General features: G+C 47.7%; 1 non-coding gene across 1 annotated transcript; it reads right to left on the reverse strand.

The window, feature by feature from the left end:
• Nucleotides 1–3,612: 3,612 nt before the first annotated feature.
• LOC115031417 (small nucleolar RNA SNORA17) lies at nt 3,613–3,742 on the reverse strand. The gene has a single exon (XR_003837055.1). It is a non-coding gene; the product is annotated as a small nucleolar RNA SNORA17 (small nucleolar RNA).
• Between the last annotated feature and the right edge of the window lie 1,133 nt (nt 3,743–4,875).

Genomic DNA, 4,875 nt, shown 5'->3' on the forward strand with positions numbered 1-4,875 from the left:
TTGAAAGTTAAAACATCTGTGCTTTTATTTTACTTTCTAGAATCTATTGATTATTGTTTTTATTAGGGTGGCGGGGATGTGTGTCACGTTGCCTGTGTGGAGATAAAAGAACAGCTCTGTGGAGTTGGTTCTCTTCTTTCATGGTATGTGGATTCTGCAGTTCAAACTCAGGTTGTTGGGCTTGCCCAGCAAGCGTTTTTACCTGCTGATCAGTCTTATGCCAGGTGTTTCCTTTACAAATTGCTGTTCCTTGTGTTGTGTTAACAAAGGTCTCTCGTAGACTAGAGAGATGGCTGAGAGGTCAAGAGCACTGGCTGTTCTTTCAGAGGTCCTGAGTTCAATTCCCAGCAACCACTTGGTAGCTCATAAATATCCGTAATGAGATCTGGTGCCCTCTTCTGGTGTGTAGGCAGAACACTTTGTACACAGTAAATAAGTAAATCTTTCCAAACAAAACAAAAACTAACAAAGGTCTCTGTCACCTTTGTTTCCAAGAAGATGTGCCTCAGAATGCCCGTCCATGGTCACACAGCTGATAGTGGAGAGAACTGTGGGCTCTGGCCAGACCTTCTGTCTAGCAAGTTCAGGACGTTCTGTGAAGGAGAGCCTCTCTGAGATCAGGCTCAAGGACTCTGGAAAGTCTGCACTCTGTTCCATCCCATGTGATCTACCCAATAGCTTCTCGGTGTGCTAAATTAATGAGAACTATATTTACAAACCACATAGGCTCTTCCTGAAGCTAGGGAAAGGGGCAGCTCAGGGTAATTGCTGAATTTCTGCATCCGGTTGCCATAGCAACTGGACGGAGGGAATTGAAAATCTTCAACAACACTCGTCTTTGCAATAATACCATCTTAGTCATAGTTCTATTGTTGTGAAGAGGCACAACATGCCCATAACTTATAAAGAAAAGGACTTAACTGGGAGCTTGCTTACAGTCTCAGAGGTTTAGTCCATTATCATCATGGTGGGGAGCATGGTGGCCTGCAGGCAGACATGGTGGTGCTAGAGCAGTTTTTGAGAGCTTTACATCCTGATCTGTGGATGCAGAGAGAAAGAAGTGCTGGGTCTGGTGTAGGCTATTTGTTTTTTGTTGGTGTTTTGGTTTTTTAAAAGATTTATTTATTTATTTATTTAATGTGCACGAGTGCTCTGTTATGTATAGCTCTTCTGCATGCCAGAAGATGACATCAGATTCCAGTATAGACAGTTTTTTGTTTGTTTGTTTTGTTTTGTTTTTTGAGACGGTTTCTCTGTGTAGCCCTGGCTATCCTGGAACTCACTTTGTAGACCAGGCTGGCCTCTGCCTCCTGAGTGCTGGGATTAAAGATGTGCGCCACCACGCCTGGCTTCCAGTATAGATAGTTGTGAGTCACCACATGATTGTTGAAAATTGAAGTCAGGACCGCTGGAAGAGCAGACAGTGCTCTTAACCCCTGAGCCGTGGTGTAGGCTATTTGAAATCTCAAAGTCCAACCCCACACCACACTTCCTCCAACAAGACCACACCTCCTAAGTCTTCTAATCCGTCTCAAGCAGTGCCACTCCCTGATGACTAAGCAAGCATTCAGATATCTGAGCCTATGGGGGACCATGCATATTCAACCCACCACAAATACTATCCTTTCTTAGGGTTCCACTTCCTGCACCATTGCCCATCTCTTTAAAGTAATCAATTTTGTACCTGGGAAACATTAGAACTCTTCACCAAGTGGGGTGTGGCACTGTAAAACCAGCATTCAGGAGGTGGGGCTAGGAGGATTGCTTTATGTTACAGGCCAACCTGGGCTACAGTCGTAAATACCAAGTCGGCCAAAGTTGCACGTCAAGACCCTCACTGAAACAAAACAGACGCATTAGCACGAGTTCTCTCCCTTCCGCCTCTAGCCCCTGGTTAGATTGCGCTCCTTGGCTCCTGGTCCCTCGGAATTGAGTGTGGCACATGGAAGCGTTGCAGAGTTCTTCCATGTATGACGGGCTGTGGATAGCGAGGACCATCGCTCTCCGGACTGCATAACCCAACGCAAGCGTCAAAAGAAGTGTTTATCTGTTCCCTGCATTGTGCTGAGTGAAGGTGGGGCACTTGGATTGTTTAAGGAGCCGTGTGTGGTAGGGGGAGAATGGATATTTTAAGACCGATAAGCAACAATTAAATATCAGCTCTGTCACTATGAGCATGGATTTTAGCAAAAGTTTATGTTTATGTTTTGAGACAGTCTCACCTTGTAGCCCAGGCTGGCCTCAAACTCATGGCAATTCCTGGCTCAGTCTCCAAGTTTTGGGGTACAAGTGTGAACCACCATACTAAGCTGATTAAAAAAAAAAAACATATTGGTTCATTGTGAATTTTTACATCATGCAGCCGAGTCTCACCCTCTTGTACCTGCCCTACACCTTTGCAACCTCCCTCTCAACAGAAAGAAAAATCTTGTTGAGGAAGCTGTAGTGTGTCACAGTGTGTCCACAGTATACCCTGTAGTCCACACTTCTTTGCTCACAAATGCTCATTGCAATGAGTCATTGGTCTGGTGCAAGGCCTCTGGCTTCTGCTACTCTATCAATACTGGGACCTCACTTGGACTCCTCTCCTATCCTGTTGGTGCTCTGTGTCATGGAGATCCTGTATTGGATCTGTAGGACCAGCCCCTTCCTGCACTCCAGCAGTTCATCCATGGGGTAGGTGATGGGGTGGGCCAATGCAAAGCCCTGGATCTGGGCCTAAGAGGTATCAGAGCTGGGCAGCCCACTGGCTCTCCCATTCTCATGCCCTTGGGCCTGGCTCACTGGCTCCTCTCTCCCCCTGAGCAGGCAAGGTGCAAGGCCCCATCTCCTGAGTACTGTAGCTGGCTAGGGCTCGGGTCAGCTCTCCCACAATGCCCAGGTGAGGGGTGTGGCCAGTTCTGCACGGCCCTCGGATATCAATATGTTCCTGAGGCAGCAGCCCAGACCAGGGACATCTGCCTGGCCTTTGGTGGTGACAAACCCATGTTGCTGAGGGCCTCAGACCTAGATGTGGCTCCTGGTGGTGACAACACAGGTTAGGATCCCATCCTGGTCCAGGTGGCATCCTTGGCTACTCACATCAGGCTGTCCCTCACTACCCTCGAGTCTCCAGCTCTGCCCCTCTTCATTGTGCCTACATGCTTCTATTTCTCTTTCTCTTCCATTTCTTCATCACTCAATTGCTCCTCTTAGTGGCACCCAGAGTCTCTGAGCATCTGGGGTCATCTCAGGAGTGGTCTCAGGAGTGCTAGGTCCCACTTGTGCATTATGGCACCAGGCGGGGGTCATCTTGGGCATGGTCTGTCCTCCCAAGCCTGCATGGCACTGGACTGGTGGTCATCTCATGCTAGCTCCATGTCTGGGCTAGTCTGGTGGCCGTCTCAGGCTGACTCCTTGCCTGACCCACCCAAATGGCCCCTTGCAAGGGTCCTCTGTCCCAGGCTTACCCGGGAGCCCTCTGGTCCCAGGTAGGGTTCTTCTAGTCTCTGGCTTGTTCCCTGTCCTGGAAGTCTATCCAGGCCTATCTGGAACAGGACTGGTGGTCATCTCGGCGAGTCCCCTGCGCATGCAGGACTGGTTGTCATCGTCTTGGGCTTGCCTTTTACAGGGAATGTTAGGTTACTAATCGAATCATTCAGATGCTCATAAGTCAGAACAGAGTGTAGCTTCTCTCCTCCTGCTGCCACCTACTGATGCACATGTGACACAGCAGCCACACCTGCAACACTCTGGAGGCAGGGGTGAAGCTGCTTTCAAAGCACACCCTCCCTCCCCCGACATAACATCTATCTGAATGGCAAAGATCAAATGACCAACCTAACTCTGTGAAATGGCTGGAAATAGGCAGAGCTGCTGGAACGGGACGCTCGGGAGCTTCCTGTACGACTCTGGGAAGCACGTTAGCACTTTTCTATAAGATCAACCATAGGTTTACCACGTCCCTCATCAATTCCTCTCTGGTCTAAGAGAAATGATCACTTCGTTCATACAGGAATCTTTATTTGAGCGAATAGAGCGTCTCTATTCATAACTGTCTCACACTAGAAGCAAACCAAATGTCCTGATGATGAGAGAATGTGAGAGAATGGATAACCAATGGTACATCTGTACACTGGATGCTACTCAACAAGAATGAGCAGGTGCAATAGAAAGTGTGAGTGAGCGTGCACACACACACACACACACACACACACGGGCAGAGACAGAAAGACAGAGAATTTTTAAAACCCAGCCAATCCTGGTGCCACACGCCATTAATCCCAGCCCTTAGGAGGCAGAGGCAGGTGGATCTCTGACTTTGAGACCAGCCTGGTTTATATAATGAGTTCCAGGACAGCCAGGACTTCATAGAGAGAAAGACCTTGTCTCAGCAAGCAAGCAAACAAACAATAACAAAAACCTTTCCTTGCCTGGGTATGGTGGCTCAGACACATCACCCCAACAGGTGGGAGACCCAGGCAAGAGAACTACCTTGCCTCCAGGGATATGAAATGAAACCATGGATTTTTTATTTTTTGGTTTTTCTGCTGTTGGTTGTTGTTGTTGTTTATTGGTGTTTAAATCCTTTCTCAGTTTCTTTATCTATAAAATGACTATGCCTTTTTCATCATAGCTGCTGGGTGGATGGACTATGCCCATTGGATTCTGGGTGAATGGTTAGCCATCTCCCTGGATTCCCGGTCTGGTCTCATTGCTCTATATGGCCCCAGAATACCCTTTTATTTTGTTGAGTCTCACATCTCCCCTCAAAACTGAGAGCTGTCAATTAGATTAGCTCAGATACTGCCTGCTCTGACAACCTCAACGGCTCTCCTTGCTTTATGAAAACCCTACTCATGTCTGCATAATTCTTGATGTTTTTAGAGCACTTTT

Source organism: Mus caroli, unplaced genomic scaffold, assembly GCF_978045245.1.
Source record: "Mus caroli unplaced genomic scaffold, Mus_caroli_1 scaffold_7, whole genome shotgun sequence".
Classification (NCBI taxonomy): Eukaryota; Metazoa; Chordata; class Mammalia; order Rodentia; family Muridae; genus Mus; species Mus caroli.